We start from the raw sequence: 26,517 nt of genomic DNA, 5'->3' as shown, positions 1-26,517 counted from the left end.
CCCTTTTCTTCAGACATCCCCTGTGTGTCCTTCCACTTTGCTGGATTAGCTCCTGAAGTGTTACTTACTGGAGTTACTCATAAAATGGACAAGGGGTATAAGAGTGTAACATGAAATTGCTCTTATCTACTGCACGCAACGATAAATCAGGTGGCGGTGCTGCTGACTCTGGGAAAATCCACCTCCAGAAAGTCCTCACTAAGCGTCCTGATGCAGTCAGGGAAAGCTGCTGGGGATGGAGGGAAAGGAGACGGGGGACAGGAAGGGCTGCCTGATTTCAGACATCTTCCAGAGTACCTGTTCTCAGCTTGTTTGCTAATCTCATGACCGATCGTTGAACCTAACCTTGCTTCCTGGACACAGAAGCAAGACATGGAGAAAAGAAAAAACAGAAGAGGGCAACACATCAACAATAAATAGGACATCAATTAAACAAGAGAGCTCTCACCTGCACAAGCAGCCAAAGGAAAAGCCATCAATTCTTCCATCTGACAGCACGGCCTCTGTTAGCACACGCCTGGCTTACTGTGATCCCCCGGGAGATAAAGTGTCTGAAACCCTCAGCAGGAAAAGGACAGATTTCCTGATGTGGTCACAGTGCGTTTCCTTTTAATTATTATTATTATTATTATTATTTTTAATTTGGAGAAAGAGAAAACTGTGACCACAGCTTGAAAATGTGTTTGATGAGAAAAATCTAAGGGATGATGGCAGCAGTTAGCAGGCCAGGTCTCAAGTCTCTAACCCTGCCTCATCTTGTCTGGCTGAGAGAAGCTCGCAGAGATCATTTGGGAAGTTAGCAACTTTCCAGGATTTCAAAGCACTCGGCACTTGCAGTGTTTTTGCCCTTTTTTTTTTTTTTTTTTTAATTAAAAGAGAGAAACCGTGACTTTCTTAAAAGGAGGTGAATCACCAGTGACCTTGTGGATCTGTCCCCTTAGCCTTAGCCCTTTACAGTTCCGCACACGCAGTGCTCTAGCAGGCTGCAGCTGAGCAGCCCTTGCAAGACCCCCGGGTGTGTATCACCAAAAGATGGGTGCTCCACGTGCCAGGCAGTAACAGCTCCCTGCCCCGGAGCTCCCTCCCCTACCTGCTCCAGCTGAGCCCAAATTCATTCATCTTTGAGCAGGGGCTTGCAGAGCTTCTGCAGCAGGGACTGACAGAGCGCAAATGAAGAATAAGTGCCTGGCTGCAGACAGACCTTTGCTGGAAGATGTTGCAGTGGCTGTTGCCAGACTCCAATCTTAGCTATTGTGTGACCTTCATTCTGGACCATAAAGCACTTAGGGGCAAGACTGTCTCTCTGTACATGTCTACAGCAACTGCCACAGCATGTGTCATCTCGTTCCCAGCACGCCGCTGTATTAAAAGTGAATTGACAGATAGACGCATAGTTAGTATGCACGGATTTAAATGGTATTCCTGGGCTAGGTCCAAAACACAGGTGGTGATTTCTGGACACTGGATACATTATCCACAGCAGAGCAAAAATTATAGTGATCAAGAAGAAAGGAGCATTATCATCCTTCCATCATTTCCCTTCTGAAAAAAACGCAACAGGTCAGCTGCTTCTAAGCCCGCCCTGATCAATCATTGCAAATGCTAAAAGCATTTAGAAGACATTCTCCTTTGAGCCATTTGTCAAGTGGAATTTGGCACTTTTTAGTCCTTTTATTAGTTCTGCTTGTGAGAGAAATTCACTTGAAACCAATGCTTAATGCAGTGGGAGCGCAGTACATATTTCTGTAGCAAAGATACCCATTATTCAGCTGTGTGCGGAGATGTGAAGGGGATTTAACAAAGCCCTGGGCTGGAAGGGAGAGGATGCCCTGTGCCTCGACATGCTGTCCTGTGTGCACATCCCTTTAAATCTGCGCTTCAGCCTCAGCCCATTGCAACTCCTGTAAAATGCACTGGAAGCGAAAAACAAAAGTGTGGTTGTGAGGTGAAAGCAGACTCGGGGAGCCCAGCGTGCCTGCCTGCAATGGACCTGCTGCTTCATCAAGCAGGCAGGAGTAAACCTGGACGCAGGGAGACGACGCAGGGGCACTGCCTAATGATCAGCCCCATGCGGTGGGGCAGCGCCAGCAGAGATGGAGTCTTGTTATGCTGAATGCTGCACATGAGGATGGAAGAGTCTCGGGCACCTCGCTGGCTTTTCAGCTGGGTACTGCTGCAGGCAGGCTGCCCGCCTCCACCATGGCTGCTCTCACACAGCAGCGTGCACATCCCCAGCCCCAGCCCCTCACGTGGGATCAGCTGTACCTAAAGCGCCTCTAATATGCTTTAAGCCTGGGGAACTAAGGCACAAAGGGATTAAGAGAGCTGCCCAGAAATCACACGGAGGAGGATGTGTTAAAGATAGGAACTGAACTTTTATCCCCTAAAAACCTGCCTGGATCAGTGCTCAGTGGCTCGTGTCAAGCCTTTGCTGGTTGCACAGCCGCTGCTTTAGGGGCTGATACTTTCCACTCCCCCGCACTTACAGTGCCTGGCACAGAGGAGTACTGGTGCTGCCGCAAAGCTGGCACTTCATATAACCCCCAAAATCAGTATCATTGGACAAAAAAGTGGGAGAGGAGGAATACCAGTTGGACATGACCTGCCTGGGACTCCTCTGCTCCCGTCCTCTCATTATTTTCCAGCAAGGCCACTTGTTCCCTCTCTCACTTGTCAGGATCAGATGACATTTGAGTTGTGCAGACGAGACCTGCCAGGGCAAGACACGTCTGCGGTCGCTTTGGGCAACCAACTGCCAAGGCCTTTAACTGCTCCCTTTTGATGTCCCTACAAAGTCAACCTCTCTGCCTCCCTGGCGATTTGTCTTGCTATACCCACAGCGCTTCGCCTCCCAGAGATTTGTGCATGGGCTGCTCTCACCTTAGCCAGGCTCTCCTCCCTCAAGGAAAGGGCCAGCTAAATATCTTGCCCAAAATATCTATTTCTGATGTAACAGAAGAGAGAAGGTTGACCCCACACACACAGGCTGCAGCTCCTGGAGCTGCTCTCACACCAGCAGCACCTCCTCAGGTGACAGACTGCCCGCATCCCGTGGGGCTCCATCCACGTGAACCACACTGCAAAAATCAGCTCCCTGGCTCAGGTCCAGAACAGCACTTGAACAGGATTTAACATCAAACACATCCTGGCTGCCATCAATCATAGAATTCACAGTTCATAAGTGAGCCACTTGCCCCCGTGTCCTGAAGCACCAGACCAGAGCTCTTGCCCCTGCAGGACTGAGGTGTCTGTAACACAAGAATTCACAGCCACGGACACTTCGGGCCTGGTTTTAACCTGCTCTGCACATTGCACAAGAATTTATATCAGTACATAAATCAGAAAAAACTCTCAAAAAGAAATTCTCATTTAATTTTCATGGAAGTGTTTCATATTCATTTTGCAGCAGTATAAAAGACAATGCAAGACGCAAGAGGGAGGAACTTTTGTGCGTGTCCTTAGGGGACAGATCCCAGATCATTTAACCAAATGGATCTTGGCACATTATCTTGGCTGGGAGTGAGACCAGGTGACACCTGTGTTAAAAAAAAAGTCACGTCCCTCATGACCCAAGAGAGAGGTGAACGTTCAAATGAAAGAGACAAACCTCTAAGGTTTGGGAACAGTAAGCAGGCAGGTCTGGCCAGGAGGCACGCACACAACACACAGGGCAGGCAGCACCATGTGGTGATGGAGGAGTTGTCAGCATTCAGACCATTTTGAAAGCAAAGCCCTTCTAAACAGCACCTGGGATGCAGCGGGATCCCAGCTCAGCTGTTCTCCCCTCCCAGAGACCCTCTAAAACCCAGAGCTGTGACCACCTCAGCTCAGCTCACCTCCTGCCCCGGGCTGAGATCACAGCACAGTTAACCCCTCGCTGCGACCAGTGAAACATTTTCCTTCTGAGCAGTTATGTGTTCCCAGAAAATGCAAAGAAATAAGGTAAAATAAAACCCACTCTTGGACAGCACCATATTAACGTGCCACAGATTGAGACCAGCTTGTTTTTCCTAGGATAACACACTTGTGAACGATTTCTGAACTGTAGTAGTTCTAATTAGTAAGGAACATTTAAGTCAATTGTAACAGTGTACTGGTTATTCCAATTCTTATTATTAATTGTATTTGATTACACATTTGCAACCATTAAATACGGTATCTCTAGAGTACCTGTAAAGACCTTTAACTCAGCAGAAAACCATGAGAAGTATTTAACTCAGAGAAATGGCCAGATAATGCAAGGCTGAAATTCATGCTAGACCCATCCATCATTTATCTACTCTCTTTGTGTGCCTGACTGATCAGTGAATATGAGACACAAAGGACTTGTTTTCCTTCATCCTCTGGACCAAAGTCCTCTTTCCTCAATTGTCCTGTGTGTATCGTGGCTGCTCAGCTTACCCCGTTCAGCGTTAGCATGGGCACGTGGTCGTCATCTCAGGAGGGCAGGACAGGTGAAGATCAGAGCTGTCTAGCGAAGGAAAATGCTGCTCTGTGGAGGGTTCTGGCACTCTGCAATGTGGTTCCATCCTAATTAGGAATGAAAACTGAAGTTATCAAAACTGTCTGAGAAAAATAAAACCCAGGGATTCCCCATCTGGGGAAGGCTCTGGTGCTATATTTCCCATGGCTCCACAGGCTCTTGTATTCACTCCTGTGGAGGCAGAACGTTACACTACTGTAAAAAATCCACTTTGAAGAGGTGTTTCTGTGTCCTACAATGTTAAATTGCTAATGGGAAAGGAAATGTATTCATGATTCAATGTATAAAAGTAGTCTTAGAGGAATGCAGATTGTATTTTCCCTCTGCAAACATTTGATCATCCCAATAAAACAGCAGCCCCACCTTTTCCACCAGCTCAATAAATCACAGAGTATGGAAATAACAGGTTTATTGTTGTCATGATGATCGTTACTGAGGGATTTTATGGTGTACTGGAGAGATGGGGGTGCTTGTTTATAGGCATGTGGTGCCTCCTGAAGGACTGTGGAACTCTGTAAAACTCAACTTACTGCTAAGTTTCTGGTTTAAAAAGAAAACTATTCGCCTGAATCAGACCCCATCTCAGTCGTGATTGCATTCAGTGATGCTCCAGCTGAGAGGCTGAGCCAACAGTTCTCCAAATGAACAGCTTCTGTAAGTCATGACAATGAAATTGTACTGCGAGGTCTTGTATCCAAGCACCCACAAACCCGAATAACGTAACCATAATGCTCTGACCTCTGCTTCTGCATTTGTTACTGCTAATTACTACTATTGATAGGATTTGAGCTTACGACAACAATCAGGGCCATGTTATGCAAGTCCTGGGTCATATTCAGAGTAGGAGGCAGTTTTTTGCCCAGAAGAGCTTTTATCTGCCATGTGCCATTTCTGGCAGAGCTGGGCAGTTATTTACCATTTTCTGTACATTCTTGCTACCACCTGAGACACAACTAACCCCCTGGAAGAAGACAGCCTCTCACCACACTGGTACCAAGGGAACTGGCAGCAACCCCCCCCCTCACTTTACCTTACACACGCCACAACATCACCTACCTATGGCTTGTCGGGACCACTCTGGGCCTAGGCTTCTTAACAGCTGTTTTTCAGCTTCAAATCCTCTAAGGAGATGCCATCTGATGCCCTGTATCAAAAATAAAGCCAGGAACTGTCAGGCCAGAATGCATGGCAGCAATTTTAACTGATGACTTTAAGGTCTACATGCTCCTTCCAGAGCTTGCTGTTTCCCAGACACGAGTCACCAGACAGCGTGTTTATGGGGCTGCTGTCAGCGAGAGCAGAGCTGGGGCAGTAACGAAGACAAGTTTCATGGGTGTTTCTCTTGGGCTAATGCTATTCCCTCCACCATCTCTTATCTCCATCTTTCTGGATGCAGGAGCCCTGTAATGCTCTGCATAACATCTCTTTTCCCCTCCCTGTAGGACCGATGACAAATTAGCATTTCACCCTCTGGAATGACTCTGTACAGTGAAGTGCCTGTATCTTAACACTTAGACAAGACTTTCATTTTATTGGAAATCTCCTGTATTGTTTTATGGCCAGCTCTGCAGACTGACAATAAAGCAGGAGGAGGAGGCGTGCTTTGAGAGGTGCTCAGCTGCTCTGACTTCTGCCAACTCAGCGCTTCACAAGAAAGCACTCAGCATCTGGCAGGATTAATCTCTCACTTTTTTTTTTTTTTTTTTTTTTTTTTTTTTTTTTACCTCTCCCACCTCCTTTTTACAGTATAAATTAAGTTTAATGCCACAGCAAATGTGCAAAGTTATTCAGGGCAGAGCAAGCTAATGAACTGAGCATTGTACTGCAAGAGCAACCTCCCTGCCCATCCCGCCTCTCTTTTCTTTTTTGCATTTTAATGCTTTATCTTTTCCCAAAATAGCCACAATTCTTAGACCTATTAATATGTCCTTCATTAGAAAAAAAAAAAGTTCTAAAAGAAAAGATCTTTGAAAGATGTGCTTTGGATTTAATAAGCTGGACAAAATAGTTATCCCAGCAACTGGGCTGAAGAGCACAGTGGGAATGGAAACACACAGCTCCTGGTGCAGGACCGATCTCGTAGCACTGGACTGAATACAAACATGTTTTGACTGCCTAGAGGATAATACAAGCATGACTACTTCAGTAAAATAAAGAAGATAATAAATCAGGTGCCTATTTAGCACCTATTTCACAGTTGCTGCTCTCCATCTTCCACCAGAAAGGAAAGAAATAGGGAAGGAAAACAAATGAGAGATCAAAGCTGAACTGAGATACAGGAACAGTGAAAAATCATCTCAGATCAAGACTTATGGGGAGCTCTCTGGCTGTTTTCCCCCAGGTTCATTAATAACAGCTTTGCATCAAAAAGGTGTTGCTGCAAACAAAATTTGGATTCAAACACTGCTTCTTGCAGGTTTTGCCCCCGGTAGAAAGATGCAGGCAGTTTGGTTCTCTGACCAGTTCTGCACTGGTGTGATGTCCCAGGTTCGTTCGTGACCTGCCTCAGTAAGCATGGAGAATCAGATTAGCGTTGGAAGCAACAGCCAGGGCTGTGGGCTACCTCTGAGCTCTGTGTAACAATGCTACACCTATTTGCAGCATCCCTGCACTATTACAAGACACAATTCAACTAGGTTGATTAAATATTCAAACAAACTGGAAGCAGTAGCCTCTTCATCACTTGGAGCCTCCCAGCCTAGACCCGTACTTCTCTGAAAGATATGCTTTAGACACGCAAGTTACTAGCACCAGTAGCAGGGTAAGCAAAACAAATTCCATCAGTTAGAATATATGAGCTAATGGTCCCTTCTGGTCTTAAAAACTACAAGTCTGATGTTTCTGATTTTCATCCTGCTTACCTCTGCTGATGCCAAAGACTGCCATGGCAAGGTGGTACCTTCACAAACAGTTGTGGCAAATGTTACTTCCTCCAGCTGCTTTCTCTTTAGGAGAAAACAATGCTTACAGAGTCACCTGGGAAAGAAATCAGATAAAGAATTTCCAGTCCACTCTCAACAGCAGCAAGGATTACCTGAACCTACACGTTAGGGTGCTTTGGACCCACCTGGAGCTCATGCCTTCTCTGTTTGCAGAGCTGGGGGATATTCATCGCAGCTGGGGAGCACACATGAACAACGTGCAGGCTGGGATGAGGGGGCACCACCTCCTGATGGTGCTGCCCTCTTGAGGAGAGCTAACAGAAACAAGGACCTCCAGCAGCCACCCCACTCAGCACACAAGTGATTATTACTTTCCTGCATTGTTCAAGCAGTTCCATTAATGATGCTCACACTTGGTTTGATATCGCTCAGGAATGGAGGCAGCCTTAGAACAGATTATTGCTTTCCACATCAAATTAGCAACTAGATTTTGGATGTTCACTGGCAGGAATATCTTTGCATCTTTTATATACTCCTGGGTGGCTTCCCCCTGAATCCAGATATCACATCATTTGTTTAACTTACTGAATAAAGTAATTAATACTAGGGAGTTCTGACTGCTTGGCAGAATATGCTGTTACAGCTAACAAATTTTATGTCTTTAGGCTTCACAGCGGAATTTGATTTAATTTGTCCCAAGGTTAAGAAAGACAGGGAGGAAATTTGATAGCTCCAGATCACACATTCAGAGCAATTTATCATCTTTGCCATGTGGCATGGCCAGACATGACTTCCAAGTTAAGACAGTGGTAGAAGTTTACCATTTCATCTTTGCTTTAAACTTGCATTCATCCATCATCAGACACCATATGTCCAAAACACACTGCGTCTCCAGCCACTGGTAAGGAGAGCAGACACCGCATGAAGTTATCCCCAGTATCGTGGTGTGACTTTAGTGCCTTTTGGATGATGACCCCAAAATTTTGGAATTAGTTAACTAGGTGATTAAAACCTCCATAATCCCAAGGAAAGGCAGGGAAGCATCTTCAGGACTTAAACTGGCCACTTCCCTCTGCTCAGCAGTGGATTTGGGAGCAGTGAGACTTCCAGAGCTATAAAAACTCACACAGCAGTGGCCTGACCAAGATCTCATGCAGTGAAGTGCAGAGAGTTTTCTACTCTGTGAGTCATATACCCAACCAACAGGTCACACTCAATTTCCAAAACAGGGACTACAGCATTGTAATGACAGCTTCCGAGAGGATGCGTATGAGGCTATAGCTTGTGAACAGCATTATGCAGCAATTATGTACCAAAAGAGCTCCCAGATGTGCATTGAATGTGGTAACAAAATGTCCCAGTTTATGGCATTTTCTCCCTCTCTCCCTCTCTTTTGTCATTGTCCTTTAGGAAGTGAAAGTGAAGAATAAAGCTCTATTTTTAGAAACAAGTCCAGGTTCCAAAAAGAGAGCAAATTAAGTGCAGAGATTTTCTAGGCAAAGGCGAATGGCACACTGCAGGCCACCTCAAACATCCCTGTGGGGACAGACTCACATCCCCAGTCTCGGTGGACCTGGGACTGTCCCCACCAGAGCAGCACCCAGCTGCAACACAGGAAAATCAAAGACGGGAAGGAAGACCAGAACCAGCTCTCGCAGAAGTGACACCCTGGAGAGACCTGAGCAGGTTTACCTGCCCTTTCCCCTGCACATGTCTAATTGGGAACTGTATTTGACTCTAACTTACCTTTGCGACAAATGCTTAAATTAGCCCAGTCATGTTGCCAATGATTCACAGAATACCTCGAAGGGTACAAGCCACTTACTTGTAAGATCTTCCTAAAGGTTAATTCGATTTTGAGGGCTGATTTCGGCATTAGGTTTCCACTGCGGTTTCCCTGAATGGCTTCATCTGCGAACCTCTGGATGAGACAGAGCCGTCTGTCATTGTTCCAAGTTAACAAGAAGCTGGGTGGAAAACAAAAGGAAAGCATTGTAACATACATGACAGGAAGTTAAATTAAGTCATCTACGATTAAAGAACTTGGATTACAGAGATCACAGATTCTGCTTCAAGATCTGAACTGATATCGCTCATCTTTAAATCCCTAAGACACGGGGCTTGACTCTCTGCTCCCTCTCATGGCCGAGTTGTATGGGACTTGCTCTGATCTTGCCCCAGTGCCCTCAGCAAGGAACCAAAGCATCACCATCAGCCCACCATTAGTGGTCTCCCAGTCAGGCCACTCCAGATTTTGCCACAGCAGTACGTCTGCCTCATCAGGAGTAGTAGCTCTGTAATTCACGCTTGTGCCAGAGCCAGCCAGGGCATGTGTCCAGGATCCTGACTCTAATTACTTATGCTGCCCTGCTCAGGCAGTTCCTAACATGATTTATTTTAAGGACGACAAAAAATGATTATTGCTGATCACTTAAAATAACTATCTTTCTAAGCACCTGGCAGTTTAAGTCTAAAAGTGTGTAACAGAGGGTCCGGATCCTCATAAGAGACACAAGCCCTTCAATTCAGTGGGCAGTTTGGGACACAGCGGCACATTTACTGCAGTCTCCTTATTAATGCCTCTCAGTAAGGCTCTTCTGCAGGAATCTCTGTGCCTCCAAGGCTGCAAACCTCACCTGAACACTTCCCCATCACATGGACCATGTGTGCTGTTCCATGTTACATACAACGTGCTGCTTCTTAGTCTTTTTATCCCATTCAGTTTTTTCTCTAATCATCTTTAGGGGCTCTTTGGGAGACAAAGAGTTGTGATTTGTATGTACAACCACCTAGAACAAGGAGGGCCTGGATTCTCAGTCCAAACCATAAATAATATTTAATATAGTCCAGGCATGACTAGCCAGTTTCTACCTAAAAATGTCAATAAAGCAGGGCCGTATTGATGCAGAGAGACATAAAATGTGAACTCCTTCAATACATGCACTTATTTGTCTCAGTTTGTAAGGCTAGGAAGGAAAGAGCTGTTAGCAGTGAATAGTATTTTATTAGCATCATAAACCCCAAGAGCAAAGTTTGTGTCACAGGGAACTGCACATGCATTTGAAGACTTAATTTATGTTTTTGACTCCTCTTTTTTTTTTCTTCTCTTTTTTTTTTTTTCAAGTAAGGATACAACATTATTTAAGATAAAGACTAAAAGACTCTGGATACACCTGTGGATGAGAGGAATCTTCATGTAGAAGGTAAACCCACATCCTACTGACATCCTGTCAATTAGCAAGAGTTCAGTAGCATTTGGACATTAACTACTGGTATATATTTACACTGCAAAGGTGCTCAAGAGCTTCAGAAAAAAATACTATTTCACATGCAGCAGGTTCTGAGCAAACAGTATCCTGAAATGCCAGCAAGCTCAAAAGGAGAAGGAGAAGGAGAAGGAAGAGACTTATGGGGGTGACTTGCTGAGAACTCCAACAAGTTACCAGTGGAAAATGAGTGAAAATAGAAAAGAAAGCATGGCTTTTGTTGGCTTTCCATGAATCGGACTCTCAGTGATAAAGAAGCAGATGTGCAGTGGGTGCAAAGCTGCACTGACAGGAGATGTACACTGACCTGCAGCACCTGAGGGCCCAGTCCTGCCACAGCTGGCTTCAGCCACCACCGAGACCCATCTCCACTGCAAACACTTCAAAACGAGGGGGCAAAACTCCTCCAGCTCTTGGTCATTCTCCTGCACCTCTACCAGTGCTTTCATTTTTCAAGATGGGTCAGGTTTTGATAATGATAGGAAATAGTTATTGCAGTACAATTGCAATCAACCATTGTTAATCAGCAAATTACAGCTTTCCATGCATTACAAAGCATTTAAGTACCAGCTGCTTATTCTGGTATATTTATGAGGTAACAATTCTGCAGAGCAAGTTCTCCGTCTATTACAGTGCAGTTAAGTCTCTGTAAATATGGCTTTAATGACCAAGGAGCATTTATTTAAGATTCTGTAGCCTGCCTGTTACAGTGAAGCGAAATTAGACGTGTAGGTGAGTGCTGTAGGCACAGCACTAGAAGTTTTATGACAAAAGAAATAGGCTGCACAAGTAGCTGTGGAAAAGCTGTTCTGCAGGGCTGAGGATAAAACTGAGCAGCATGGTGCAGGTTTTTCAGCAGACTGCGCCTTGCTGCCTATCGAGCAGTAAAAGTGTTTGTGGCTCTGAGCAGCAAGGTGAGACAAATCTCGTGTGTCACAGCACAAACACAAAGGCTCGGCAAGTTCAGGAAGGAATGGTTTTCGTGGGGGAAAATGTTCCCCTGCTCTTCACTAGAGTAAGGCCAAACACGACTTCAGCTCCGCAGAGCTGTAGCAAGGGTGTGAGATCCAGGGAGCAGACCCAGCACAGCTCTGCTGTCTTTGTCTTTAGGGTTTTGTAAGCACAGCCAAATGATCGCTGTCTACAGAGTCAAAACTACCCCGAAGAACAGTCTGAAGCCCCAGTTAAGGCTTTATGATATTCCTAATTACGTGCCTTGCGTTGGTGCCTAGGGAATCCTCTGCCCTTTCTATCATGCTCTTGAATCCCGCACTGTGCTGTGTGCTGTACAGGCACCAGACAAAAAGCAGTCCTGCCACGGGGATGTTGCTTTTCAGAGCAAAGTAAAGAATGTTTTAAGACGTGATGTGTGTAACATTGCAGTCAGCTTCACAAGTGTTAATGGCATAAATCTTCAAGGCATGGTGAGTCAGCCACGTGCATGGCCATCAACCCATGCTAAAACAAAACCAGGGGGTTCACCAGTTCCCGTCTCTCTTTCTGAAGGAGAAAACAGCAATTTACTTGTCCCCACTCCTGGAAGGGGTGCAGGGAAAGGAGTGAAAAAAGGATTGGATTCTACTTTCCTTCCACTTTGGAACTGCAGGCATTGCTCCTTTTAAATGCCTCATTGAAGAAAAGTATTGTTTCTTTCCATTCCCCCATCTTTGCAATTTCAACTTATTTTCTGTTTTGTTTTCTTTTCTCTCTCATTTCACAACGTTTAACCTTGCCTAGCTGTCCATCTCAAATGATAATGAACTCTTTCTTCAGCCAGGGAAGTGTTTTAAAGCTCTAGCAGTTTTATTTTCTAAATGACACCACCGGAGAAGATGGGAGGGAAAAATTAAATCAGAAAGGCCGTCAAGAGTTGCCCCTCTACAAAAACCATTAGCTGCCTCTTCCTGGTGAAAGGCAAATTCTGCTGCCAGATCTCTAGACTGATCCTACAGTAACTGGTAGTGTTTACGAAATAATTAAGTGCAAGTGAGGAGAAAGAAGAAAACAAAAAGTATGCAAGGCTGTTAGGCTGCCTTCTCCAAGAATGCTCGGTCCCAACAGACCCATGTTTCAAGTCGTGAAAACATGTAGTGCTTCAGCATGTGGCTGAACACAACAGCGACCGCCACTGGGTGACCCAGAAAAAGAGACGAGTAATGAAGTCGTCTTCCTTGTGCTCCGGGGCTGAACGCAACACAGACTGCTTTGCAGCCTCAAAAGCAGGACACAAGCAGAAAAACCCAAGAGCAACATATAAAACCGATAAGTGAGAGAGTACTTATTTTAATTATAAACCGGACCAAATAAATTAGAAATTCAATTACAATGCCATTCACTGACAAGAAGTTCAAAACACTCAGGCTATTAGTGGCACAAATTAACTGTAGGAGATAACAGGATTTGTGGGGAGCAATCCTGTACCCTAGTTTTAATGAAAACATTAAGGTTGAAGTGAGGCCAAGTATGCATTTTGGAAGGACCGACCCACCCACATTTGTATAATCCCCCTGTTGAGGCACATGCCTCCACCTCAGGATCTTAAATATAGCAGGTGTTGAGGAAACGGGATTACAGCTACCGCCTGCTGATGCCCATGCCCACAGCAGGGTCCATGGGCAGAAGGCAGGGAGAGTTTTCTCCCTGAGGAGAAACAGGGAAGTAATTAAATTTTTTCTTTTTTTCAGAATGTTTTTCCTGAGCTCATTAAAAATGCCTGGATTTTGGAAAAGACAGAGCTGCTCTACTGTACAGGCATTTGCGTGGTTGAGAATACTCATCAGCATTGACAGAAAACAATACAGCCTCGCCTTAAACACAGCAGCAGGATTGAACCTTGTTGTAGGCATTTGCCTCCCCAGGGAGGCCAGATGCTGCCCAGCTCCTTGGATGTAAATCCCTTGGCTATTAAAAGATGTTTTAGGTTTGGCATGACAGAAACCGAGAGCAAGATCTGAAGTCCTGAGTTCCCCCTGGTTTGTAGCTCGCTGCCTCGAGGAGATGACCCCACAAGCTACAGATTATTAAATCACATTCCTTTGTGCTCCTCCTAAAGGGTCGATATCCCGAGCCTCTCTCATCCTCCCAAGCTAACCTTGAATGAATAATGCACAGCTACCTGTGGGTCACTGCTTATTGGACTGTGGCCAAAGAGCTCTCTCAGCAGATCAGGAGCCAATCAAGTTCATTTCAATATTTAGTTTTAATCCTCCATTCTGAAATTATAAATGTTTAATGCTATGCTCTGACTGCGAAAGCAAAGTAAAGGCGGAGGAGAGACTGGACCAGACCAACCAACAATTTCACACTAATTGGCACCCAAGTACTTGCTGCTCCTCATGCCTCTTAATATTCCTCAGTGAACACAACTTACATACTCGAGGCCTCCAAGAGCCTGCGAGGACAGAGGTCAGAGCTGAGGAGCACAAAGCAGGCTCCGTTCCTGAAGGCTGTGAGCTGAGGTTATGTTTTCTGGCTCATACAAGCTCTCGGCAGAACCATCACAGCTCCGACCATGCCCACACTGCTGCGGTGCCACGGAGGCAGCAATCCAATCCTGCCGACCTGGGAAGAAGAGAGGAGGACAGCAAGGAATAACAGATGTAAGTGAACTGAAGATGGAGGAGAGCAGAGTGAAAAGTAATTTACAGCTTGCCCAGAATCCACCTGTAGGCTTCCCTAATCATGATTTAAAGACAGGCACCCAACTCCTACCAAACACCACGAGTAACAAAGGCTTCTTGATGGGGATTCTGTTTTCCAGGGAGAACCATTTAATAAGTTTCACTCAGGAAGTCTCTGTTCCCAATAAAGACTTAACAAAGTTAATTAGACTAAACAGTAATTATCGTGTCTCTTCATTGTTCAATTATCTTGCTGAACTGGTGTTTCCTGATTAATTTTCTGATTAAAATGTATTAAATTGAAAAGTGCTTGCAAACATGAGATGACAGGTTCTCTCCCGCGCAGCAGGATTTCCGGAGGTCAGGAGGCAGGGGGAGGCTGACACCCGCCTCACAAATCGTGCCAGCTCCGCACAAAACACAGCCAGAGGGCAGGACGAAGACAAAAAGCTTCACGGAAGCACAGAGACAAGGACGCAGGGCCCTGTTTCGACGTGTTCTGCACTAACACCCTTGCTGTGCACTCCTCCAGCTTACAGCCCCTACACACGGCAGTGGTGCACGTCTCCTTTGCCTGTCTCCTGTTCATCCACGCCAGGCTGTCACGTCCCTCTGCCATTTTACCTTTCTCAGGTCTCTCGGGCACTACCAAGTCTGTGCATGACTGAGGTACGGAGCAGCCCGCAGCTCTGCAGTGGAGCTCCGTGCAGCTCCTTGCCTGCAAAATGTCACAGAGATGCAGGCTGTGCTCTCCTGCTCGCCCCTCATCAGGGCAGCCAGCACAGAGGAGCGAGATCCGTGGCTGAGCTTGGAGCACGGTGTCCAGCAAGCCAAGGTAACGTGGCTTTGGGCCTCACCCCTCTCTTACCCACTGCGTAGCATCCCAGCCATCCTCACCAAGGCCTCATCCTGCATCCCTCAGAGCAGTTCTCCTGATGATCCCAATATACTTTCATGGATGACCTTAAACAAAATTCAGACCCACAGAATTTTGCGATCTATCGGTAGAAGGCGTCTTCACAAATGGCACTTAGGAGCCAGAACAATGCTGCTTTCCAGATGCACTGCTTTAGTATTCACTCTTTGCAATCAGGTAATCACTGGCATTTTGATCATACCTCCTGATACCATTTGCATATCTTTTATAAGACAAATCAGAAAACTGGATTAATTTTTCTTTCTTTGCTTTAATATCACCTATGGCTGGGAGGAAACAAACAAACTCATTCTCTTCTTCCCCAAATCCTTGTGATTAGGTTATGAGAGCCCAAGACTTATTATAAATTATTGAAAGGACACAGCTGAGCCCAATTCCCACAATGGGCTTGTTTTGCCTTCCATAATGCTAGTAATTCTTGATTAAGCCCCATCTAGCACGAGGCAGGAAGGATGAGACACATCATGGAAGCTCCAGCGTGACTGACACCAGAAGAGCTCAGCTCTGAACGAACGTGCAGTTGTGCATGGGAATCAGTGGGCTCCCAGCAGACAATTTAGGAGGCACAAAGGAGGTTTCTTCTCTTTCTGCTTGCACTTTTGGAAATTCGAGGCACAGCTCGTAGCTGTTGGTGAGGCCAAGCCAGCCTTCTGCACAGCACTGCCGAGTTCAAAAGGCTGCTGCTGACCGAGGCTGCGCAGGGGTCCGGGTCTCCTTGCTGTAAGGCAGAGGATGGGCTTTCATTTTTTTGATGTTTGTTCTTGCTCTTAAGAAAGGCCTATATACGGACGTGGACTAACAACGCTAATGTTTTGGGTTTCCTGCTGCATGATATACATTTTCTTGGTCTATTTCAAGTCACACTGATAAAGACTAAAGCTGAGATTCAGATAGGGAGTTAACTTTGTTTATGATGTACTAAGCCTCTGAAAAGAGCTGCAGCTCAGCTAAGAATAAGCATCTATCTGAGAGCCAACAGCTTAGACCTCTGGATAAAACACAGACAGAAGAAGCATTTACAATAGCTTCATCAAACACAGTTATACTGAAACTGTTTTTACAAACATCTGACATTTGCCACTGGTGTAGAGTCATTCCAAAGGCCAAGACGAAAAATAGAAGTCTAACGGCCCAAGTAGGTTTTGTGGCTTTTTTAATAATCATCTAATCATAAGTAATGAATCAAAGTGCTCCCTGGCTCCTAAGCTATGATTTGGCAAACAACTACAATTATAAAGCCCAAACCTAATGACTACATTTTAACACAGCCCTGTGCTTAGCAGCTTACAGTAACATTTATCCTGCATCAGGCTGAAAGGAGATGTCCGTGGGGAGTTAGCTGTGAAATGTTTGATTTCAAAAGCCTGCGGCAAGTCGATTCATGTCTATTTAATTTTTCCAGGCAGTTTCACTGGAATGTTGTACATAAATCAAATACATGGCTAGCAGCGGAGACGTAGCAAGTTGTGGAAATACTGTATGATTTTAATTAAACTACACGCACAAATCAGGCAGTAACGAAGGTGGAAGGGGAGGGAAGGAGAATTGTTTCACCCTGGACAAGCCAATATTTTTATGCAGAAAAACAAATAACCATTTATTGTGAAAAATCTGCTTCCAAAAGCAGTGTTTTGTCATTGTGCTGATACTTGTAATCAATTTAAACCTGGCTGAAACTGTGTTTGAGCATAGAACACAACACAGCCTGCAATGGAAGTTAATTAGACCATACCAGTTCAGCCGTGTCCATCCTCTAGTTGCTGCCCAACTTCAGGGGCTGTGTGAAGCAGTTTGCTCCCTGACAGCCACGCTGTAAAGGCAGAATTGGTAACCAGTGTTCTACCAGTGGTTATGGGGCCATCTTCTATATCACCCTGGCACAGCAGCAATGCAGAGCCAGCAGCCATCACCAGAAGGGGAAACTAAAAACCCCTTTTCAGCTGCCCCTTGCCACCTTCTGTGTCTGCTGGGAATTATGCTGAAATTGGCAGCATTCAGCAACAAGGCTGGACAGAGGCATGAAGCAGGCAGGCTAGTAAATGGGAAAATAAGATGGAAGCAGCCATCCAGCAGCCTCTCAGTTAAAGGTCAGGACTTCTGGAACGGGGCCCTGGTAAAACTATTTTTATTCTTTGCTGCCATGGAACTTGCTTTTGAAGATTCAGGAGCAGACTGAAGCTTCAGTGTTTTCTGTACAGAAGAGGGAGGGTTCTAGAAAATCCCGAAGTATCAGGGTGGAGTTCCTTGTCTACCTTAGCTGAATAAGCCATTAAGCAGTGTACATTTACTTTCCCCTCTCCCCATTCCCTGTAAAGCAGAAAAAACAACCATGCCTAATAACTAATAGGCATTGCAAGGATAAACACATCAGATAGCAGACACTAAGATAATGTGGTCTATAAATACCTTGGGCAGATAGAAATCTGCTTCACTACCTAAGGACTAGGGAGATATGAAAGTTGTCTGCTTGCAAAACAAAGCAATATACCTAATAGCATTCAACAATTAAATCATTGCCTTGAATGGAGAAGTTGTGCTTGTGCTCACAATACATCTGCACTACAATAGGCTGAAATGCAAAGGAATTTCAGTAACAGAAGCACTGCAGGAACCAGCTGACATGAGAAATGAAACGTGGCACGCATTGCACGAGGCTACACCGAGGGAGGCCTCAGCAGAGAAGGCAGAGCACGTGTGAAGAGATCCCGAGGCCAAGAGGATCAGAGCAGCAGTGGGGCACTGCTGTGGCTCACCCAGGGCACCTCCTGCTGCTCTCCTCACAGCCCTGCACCAGGCGGGTTGGATTCTGATCAGTGCACACTCCAGGCAGGGATCCGCAGCCGCTCAGCCCATCGACTCAGAGACATCTCTTATGCAGCAGGGACCCATTAGCTCCGATTAAAGCCACAATATCCCAAATCCCGTGAGGTTCTGTGGTGCCGAAGCTGTAATGAATTTTGCAGGGTTTTTCTCCTCCTTTTCCCCACCTCAATCATTCTCAACTACTGGGCATGAATAATACAATAAGGTGTTGCCTGGTGATTGCTGTTGTGTTTTCCTTTACAAAAGCATTCAGGGAAGGAAGCAGACTAGAAACTGCCTGAAGGAATCAGTTGTTTAAAGAAGGCTACCAAGGGGCTGGGGTTCTGCAAATGCAAGATGCTCCAGAGACTGATCACAGGTCCCAGCAATGTTTGTTAGAGGCACTCAGAGCCCGCTGCCCTGTCTCCCAGCAGAGTGTCTTTGCAGATCCAGTGTTTGTCTCCTCACACACTGCGGCACTGGAAAGGAACAGGGGTCTTGGTGCAATCCAGTGCGTGTAACTAACGCTGCTGGGTAAGGTGCTTCACCGCCTTTTACTACAAAAACAAATAGGGCTGTAAAAAAGGAAGAGTCTCATAAACAAAAAACCAACAACAACACACTATTTGGAGCTGAGAAGGGTTTTTCCTTACTCTAAGTCAAGCAAGCCCAGCCCCCAGAACGCTTCTAGACAGTGATATGGAGTGGAGCCAGGTCACATCTTCCAGGATAGGTTTGCTGCCATCTGAAAGAAAAGCTTTCAGCTTTTACCTCTCTACAGCAAGAAAGCTAGAGGCAGGTGTTTTTAAAAGAAAGCAAAAGAAGCCCCCTTCTCCCCTTTGAAAACCACATCTAGCCCTCTCCTGTCAATGCATGCAGGCCCAGAAAGAGTATGTTAAAGAATTCAAAGACACACTCCATTCAGAAGCCAATGCAGCGTGGGTTTCTGAAGTGGCTGATCACCATTCTTGAATTGTCTTCTTGGGCCAATTATATGCTGGTTGGAAAGCAGCAACTCCAGCGCAGCTACTTGAGACTCAACAGTAGAGGCAATAAGCAAAAAATTGGATGCTGGTTCTGTTCCTTGCACTTTCTAAAATGAATCATGCTGTGAACCATCTTGAACGAAAGGGGCTCAGTTTCTGACCTGTGGATGGGCTGTACCCTGACACTTGTCTAATTGCCTACTTAGATTGCAAACTGCACTTTGGGAGGCTTTGCACAATGCAAAGAACAGTCTCAGCTGTAGCCTTTAGATAACACAGCAATACAGACAAATAGCAGAACTAAATGCTCTCGGAAGGTATTTACCCCTCTAATCTAATGATATTGCTTTGTACAGGCGTGATGTACTTAAATACAGATAGTGAAGCACTGTATTGTAGTGTAGTGCTTCAGCAAGGAAAGGAAAAGCAGGAGAAGTTGCAATATTCCAGGTCCAACCTGATCCCATCCAAGGGAGCCATTAAGAACAGGAATGCTTCAATAAGGAACAAAACCTCAAGGAATAAATGCTCCTGGTATATTTAACGATGCACCAGCCTCCAGTGTACGCAAAGAGCAAGGCAATTAATAAAGTATATTTAGCACACTAAGCTGAGGTGTGCAGCTCCCACAGTAGCTGAGATACAGCAATTTAAATAACGTTTATCTTAAAGATCAGCCTGGCTGTGACTACAGCTGGCGAGTTCTGTCTTCTGCTCTGCAGATGCGTTGCTTTTCTCACCGGGGGGGCACTCACTGCTGCATCTGTCCCCAGAGAGCTACAGCTCTGGGCTGCAATGGCGGGTGCAGCACGGAGCAGAGGGCTGGGATGCTGCTGAAGCAGTCCAGGTGCCTTGGGTGAGGAAACCACCAAGAGCTTGCGGGCTGTTCCCTGGTCTGTGCAGCCTGGAGCCACGAAGGGAGCAGGTGGTGCTTTTCTTCCACTGCTCAGTCCTCATCCAGATTTGAAACCAAGAAGAAAATATGCCTTTTCCCTCAAAAAAAAAAAAAATATATATATATATATATACTGAGGTTCTCCAAGCCATAGGATGCTATGGATGCAAAGTTTTCACGGTGTCATAAAACAAGTTGATGAAATTTGTGGAACACAAAGCCACTAAGAACACACACACTTCTAAAGCTGTATCTTAACTCAGGTGTTCAGTAGGTATCTGGATAAAAATAAAAAACCCAAAGCCCTTTAAATGGGTGTGAAACTCTTGGCCCAAATCCTTGTATTGTCACACTAACTGTGTCATGGCAGCCCAAAAGAAACCAGTCACCCCATGCAGCAGCCTGCTCTGCAATGCGAAGCCCTGCCTTCCAGTATGGAGTGTGACCTTTCCAAGCACAATTAGATTAAAATGGTTTAAAATATACGTAGGGAGAACAAGAATAGACAGTTATTTCTAGTGAAAATGGAAATTTGGGAAATTATAATAAGCCTCATATTTCAGTGCTGGAAAGACTCTAATTATGAAGGTTAAGAGCAAGACCTGCTTGAGTGGGTTATTCGCTATTATTGGTCCCATACCCCCTGCAAGTAGCTGAGGCTGGGTCAGAGGGAATACAAACAGATGAGCACATTTCTCCCTGAGAAGTCCCACTTCTTACCTCTGCAGCAATGATACCAGTTGTCCCACAGAGACAGAAAACACCACCATCACTGCTCTGATCCAGTACAGGAAATACCACAGCCAGGGAGTTTTCCAGCAAGTACTGCTAGGGAGGGGGCACAGAGTTTGCCTCCTCAGCAAGCTGAGCCTAAAGCCTTCAAATGCTTTATACAAATGCTGTTATACAAGAGTTATTTTTTAATTTTTTACTATTAAATATCATTAGTCTTTATGACAGCCACTAAAAAACTGTCAGTAGTTGGGACTAGAGCTGTCTTTGAGCAGATGAAATGTTTTCACTCCCTTTGAACTTACTCACTGACTATTCCCAGCCTGTGGCCACCCAGTTTGCCACTAGGTGCCTGGCATTCAAGTCTCAAGGATAAAAGAAGCTGGTTTAAAACAAAATTAATATCCTGTATAGAAGGCTGTACTGCAAACTCTGAATCAAAGGAGAAAATAAAGACCTGAGCTAAGCAAATCTGTATGCAAATGATTAGTTAAACTTCCAAGATTTGACATAAAGGTTTTGAAAGAAAAACATTTGGAAATCATGTAGAGAGCCTGACTCTGAAAACAGATGAGCCTTTGGAGTATGCACCTTGTGTGTTGTTACCTGCTGTTCTCTTACTTTTTTAAAGCATCAGCTTACCGCAGGACCTCAGGTGTAACCGAGGGGTGACCTGTCCTTGAGTTTCTAAGCCCCAAAGACAAAAAGATGGGGACCTGCTCCTGGAGGAGGAGGTGAAAATCCCCCATGGCACTCCCACAGCACAGTGCCTGCAGTGACAGGGAGCAGATTCAACAAGGTTGGCACCCACTGATGCTCCCAAACAGCCCCCAGCGACCCCACAGCCCCACCATCCCTGCTCTGGGTGCATCTCTTTCTAAGAAGCCTCTGGAAACAAACACCTGCTCTTCTCAGGCTTCACAAGAAGTTGTTAAAAGAGAGCTACAGGCCCAGCCACATCCATATGTGGCTTTTATAGCAAGCCAATACTCACAATTTTTTTTTCTCCCCTGAAATATTTTCTCCAGCTCTTCCCAACACTAACAAACAGCCATCTTTCTCATGTTAAAATCGGTCCTGCAGCACTGGCTATTGCAGCTTGCTGCCGACCTTAGCCCCCTGTTCCCCCAGATCTAACAAAACTATTAGAGTTCCTTAGAAATTGTAACAAAACATCTGTTTCCTTTATAGCAGCTGCCACCTGGAGAATACAGCCAAAGCCAAAGCTCTCCTGACCTGAATGCTACCTGTCTGTGGAAACCGCGCTGTTTCTAATAGCAGCCATAAGGATACTTGGCAATTCTGCAGCTTTTAAAGTGCTCTGCAAACAGCACAGAGGCCCCACAGCCCCAGCACGTAAAGATGTTCCTTTTAGAGAAAGGCAGGCGTCTGTTTTCCACACGGTCTGCAGGCAGGAGCGGAGGAGGAGGCCTGGGAAGCGCTGCAGGTGCTCAGTGCCCCACGCTGCAGCCAGCCTCTGCCTCACGGGCAGGCCAGGCAGGGATGCAGGAGGTGCTTTAAGGGCTGGACACAGCACCTTGAGGCCCTGCCACCCACCAGCACTTAATCTGGCACCCAACTTGCCTCACAGCTCGGCCCAGGGGTGCCCTACCGTGGCACAACGCTGCCTTTTTCCCCTGGTGGCACTGAGGCTTGGACCCACGGCCCTGCCTGAGGCACCTCAGGGTGCTCAGACACCCTCACCAGGGCTGTCATCGATGGGGACAGACAGAGAGGTGGTGACTGGGAGCTGAATCACACCTGGGAGCCCTCTGTTCACTGACTCAGGCCGGCAGCTTCCTACGTGAAAGGAAGAAGAGCCGGGATGAGCCCAGGACGCCTCCCTGACAGGCGCTGCACCAGCTCTGCCGGCTGCTGCAGTCACCGGCGCGGCCGCTGCAGGCCATTTATTGCTGCCCTTCCTTCGGAGATGATTTAATCTCCAGGGGATAACTGATCAGCAGCAACGAGAGAAGAAAAGAGCCCATTCAGATTATAAGAATTAAAGCTTCAGAAATGGGCAAGATAAGAAAAGGGAAAAGCGTAGAAAAAATATCGACCATTCTGAAGCAAACAAAAGCCTCTATAATAGATTAAACAAACAGACAATGCATCCCCAAACTATTCTTTACAGTGGTCTGACAGATAGACAGCAGACTGAAATAATTAATGGTGTCCTAGTATAGCCGAATGAGCGACCATATGCGAGCGTTGACAAAACAATCTTTTTTTTTTCTTGTGGCAAGTTGCAAACTGTGCAAGGCATCAACTCTGTGTCTACAGATGAAAACTGACACCTTCTACAGGCTTCTCCTGCTCTTGGGATAGGAAAGACAGATCTGCAAGGTATGGGGTTATGGGGAGGGAGGGAACAGACCGACTGACAGCCTGAGTTTGCAGCCATTGAAAAATGGCTTTTTGCAGGACTTGGGGTTTGATGCAAGCGAGAATTCAGATGACCGAAGAAGTATTTGAGAGGAAGCTGTTGTGGGAAGCCCATGAGATGTGGCCACCTCCCTCTTACTCATTTAGCATGGGGCTGTAGCAAAGGCTGTCACATTCAGCCATGAAAGAAAAACAGAAGAGGTTTGCTGGCCAAATGGCCACAGGCTGGAAGAACTATAGCACAGCAACCTTGGGACCAGACTTGGTTAGTGGCCTGGCAGGGATGGCACAAACCTGGCAGAGGAGGAATTGCGGCAAGGAGAGAGAGACATCAGCACAGATGCATAGGGGCAAGAATGCTTAGCCCTTCGTCCCATTGGTGCTCTGATTTTTCACAAGCATTGAATTTACTCGTTGTATTTTCCATATTGATATCCATTAACAAGTGCACTTGAAATGGCTGAAAAAAATGTTACGTAGCAAGCCAAGGAAGTCTCTTGGAGATGCTCCAGACTGGCAGAGCTGAGTTAGAATGTAAATCCAGATTGACTCTTCGTGGGCTAGGCCAGACATAAATCCACAGCAGCTCTATTAAGGGCACTCCCAGTTCACTGACTTGGAGATTTGCTTCAGTTCTGGGGCTATTCTTGAATTCACTGAAACTGAATAGAAAACAGGTTCCGTCCCCTTGAGCTCAAAGTCTTCTGGACTTGTGCATGCTTTCTTTCTATATCATCATGTGCACAGCTCTCCCCTCCTTTGTGTTTTTATTTCAAATGCAAAAAACCCACCTATGTCAGTTTGACAGCCAAAGGCATTAAACCCACCTGCCACTCGATCACAAAAAACAGCCTGAATGCCAGACAAGACCACACAAACACCTTTAACTGAAATTAGAGGGATGGCAGGAGAAATGCTGGAGCTGTAAATATTCATCTTGCCTCCAGAGCCTCCTTTGCTAAAGGTCATTTGAGATTAGACAAACAGGCTGTAACTGACACTGAATGATCCCGTCTGCATTTTGAGGGTGTTGTAAGACACGGGTTTAATGGACCCAGACGATACAGGTGATTCACAAGTGCAGTCACTCTCTCCGTAATGAATTCCTTTCTAACTCCCAGCCTCTTCCCTCCAGGAATCCCCCTAACACCTTTAATTTAAAAGTACCGTAATCTATTCCCCTTCTGCTGTCTCTTAAAGTTGATTTCCTCCTTGGCGCTTTGCAGCCATGACATTTTCACTGCTCTAGTTACTTCTTTTGTTTGTCTTGCTTTTGGATGAGGAGCCGCAGGCTCCTGTTCTTCCCTTCTCTCAAGGTACTCACCAGGATTGCTTCTGAATTTCCTTTCTTTTCCCAACTCACAGAGATACAAACTGCTGCTAGAGACTGGCATATTCCCATCTATCCCAAGCATCGCTGGTGTTTATGGTCTCACCGTGCAACAGGAAAGAAAGTAATAATAATAAAAAACATGCACCAAAAATATTCAGCTATAATGAAAATCAATCCCGCTCTACTGGATATTTTAGTGCCTAATTACGGTATCCAGATTTCACAGCATTGGCTTCAATGACTGGCAAGTGGTCTCTAAATGAGCCAGCAAAGACTTGCTTTTACAGGCACCAGGTCCATGAATCTTGGTCTTGTCACTGACTTCCAAGCCAGTTTCCACATCACGCTCAGCAGCCCTTCCTTCTGTGCAAAGGTGTTTCCCATCCCACAGGAACTTTCAAGATGAGGAAAATGAAATGTTTTCTTTGGTCTTTCTTTTTGACAGGGTCAGGAAGATGATGACAGAGGACAGAGTCATGAATCTAGTGCGAGTGATCCCTGTTGAAATGTTTAAAGACGACTGAGGAAGAGAAATGGATGGTCTTCAGGTCAGGGAGGACTCAGGACTAACACTGAATTTTCGCCCCTGCATTGTTAGTCTTTTCATTTAGGTCAGTCACTGCTGAGTCAAATCACAGCTCTTTTTTGGCACGGTCCACTTTTCCTTCCTCACATCTTTAATGACAGCGTACGCACAGGGCTCTTGTAAAACATGAACTTTGGCTTTCCAGCCTTCCTTTCCAACACACAAGCAACACACCACAACTACAGCTCTCCATCCGTGTCCCAGCAGGGGCCCTGAGCTCTTGTTTTGCCCAGATAATCCAAGATGCCTACTTCAACTCTATACCTAATGTGGCATGTGTCTTTAGGAGATTATTTGAAGTGGTTATTTTTATGCCTAGAACCTTCAAAGGCAGAGTTATTAAGTGTATTTAAAAGGAAGAACTGGTCCAGATAAAGCTGGGATGTAATTAGTTACAAGCTACTGTACTTTGATGACAAAGCAGCATTTAGCATGTGGACTGTTCAGCAGCAGGCTCTGTAGGGTGTGCTAATTACTGATAGCAGTCACAGCGAGGGGAAGCCTGACACTTCTCTGATAAAGCAGAGCCGTCTAAAATTCAACGGCTTGGGTTTAAATCTTGGTGTCTAACTCTCTGCCAAAGTCTGGACTTGTAGCACGCAGCATTTTACAACTAACTGTGCATTTGAAAGCAGAGGAAAAAAAAAAAAAAACAAACACAAAACAAACACAAAACTTTTCAAGCAGGCAAAGGGAACCCAGTTTACACCTGGGATTGTGGCTGGTAGCAGCAGCACGGTGGGGGAAAGAAATGGATTCTGTTTGCCCAAGGAACCTGCTCTCTGTCTCCCTGGAGTTCTTTCATAGTATTCACCAAACTATGCACTGCAGGGGCTAGAGAGATTCACCACTAACCTGAGACATCACAGGTGATTTGACTCGGCCTCTGACATCAGGAGGTGACTTTCAGAGACTTGAAGTGGGTTTGGCTCTGGCCTTAAGTAAGACTTTGTTCCTCGACTCAAGAGAAAATAACAAATTGGAGAAAAGCAGGAGGGAAGAAAGAGCTGGGTCTGCGAGGCATAACAGGGGCTGCTGGCAGGAGGCACCAGCACACTGAGCAACACATCTCAGAGCAAAGGATGTTTTTGCGGTGGGGAAAGGATTCAAAAGCAAGTAACTGGGGTCAGCTGTAAAAGTGGTTTGATAAAGACTGCAAAAGTGATGAACAGCTGTGGGAAACAGAGCTGTCTGGAGAGGGATGAACCTGAGAGCCACAAAGCCAAAGCTGGTAACGATGCTCAAGTGTCTCAGCGCTGCTCCTCGACCTCTCACACACTGCAAAGAGCGTGGCAACCACAAAAGAAGAGTGTCTGTCACCATGTCAGCTGCCAGCTGGCCCCAACAGATGGGAAACTCAGCAGAAACAAGCCCTCACCATCCCCTGTGCCCCTGTAGCACCATGCCCACATCACACAGCCACCACCAGCACCCTCCCTGCTGCAGGCTCTGCCCTCACCACCACATGCGGGGCAGCCAAGCCAGAGCCCCCAGGGGAGGTGTGAGGTGGCTGGAGAGGGGAGAACCTCCAAAGCCCTGCCATTTACAAAAAGACCGTGCAAACATGATGGAACAGACCCACCACTTACCTTAATAAACACAGGCTTGTA

At 45.9% G+C, this 26,517-nt stretch overlaps 1 long non-coding RNA gene across 5 annotated transcripts in view; it reads right to left on the bottom strand.

Moving 5' to 3' along the window:
* Positions 1 to 25,999, bottom strand: part of LOC311423302 — a 58,789-nt gene extending 32,790 nt beyond the window's left edge. The window contains exons 1-6 of one of the 5 annotated variants that reach the window (XR_014685625.1): positions 22,188 to 22,341; positions 14,002 to 14,192; positions 9,191 to 9,332; positions 7,345 to 7,459; positions 5,540 to 5,627; positions 4,402 to 4,530 (exon numbers count right to left, since the gene is read on the bottom strand). This is a non-coding gene — a long non-coding RNA (uncharacterized lncRNA). Of the gene's footprint in view, positions 1 to 4,080; positions 4,531 to 5,539; positions 5,628 to 7,344; positions 7,460 to 7,550; positions 7,627 to 9,190; positions 9,333 to 14,001; positions 14,193 to 20,591; positions 20,730 to 22,187; positions 22,342 to 25,762 lie in introns of those variants that run through there. The other 4 variants (XR_014685626.1, XR_014685623.1, XR_014685624.1 and 1 more) reach the window with 4 other exon arrangements.
* Positions 26,000 to 26,517: the final 518 nt, after the last annotated feature.

This window comes from Aythya ferina, assembly GCF_964211825.1.
Source record: "Aythya ferina genome assembly, chromosome: 24".
Taxonomy (NCBI): domain Eukaryota; kingdom Metazoa; phylum Chordata; class Aves; order Anseriformes; family Anatidae; genus Aythya; species Aythya ferina.
This window is presented reverse-complemented; position numbering and strand designations above follow the sequence as displayed.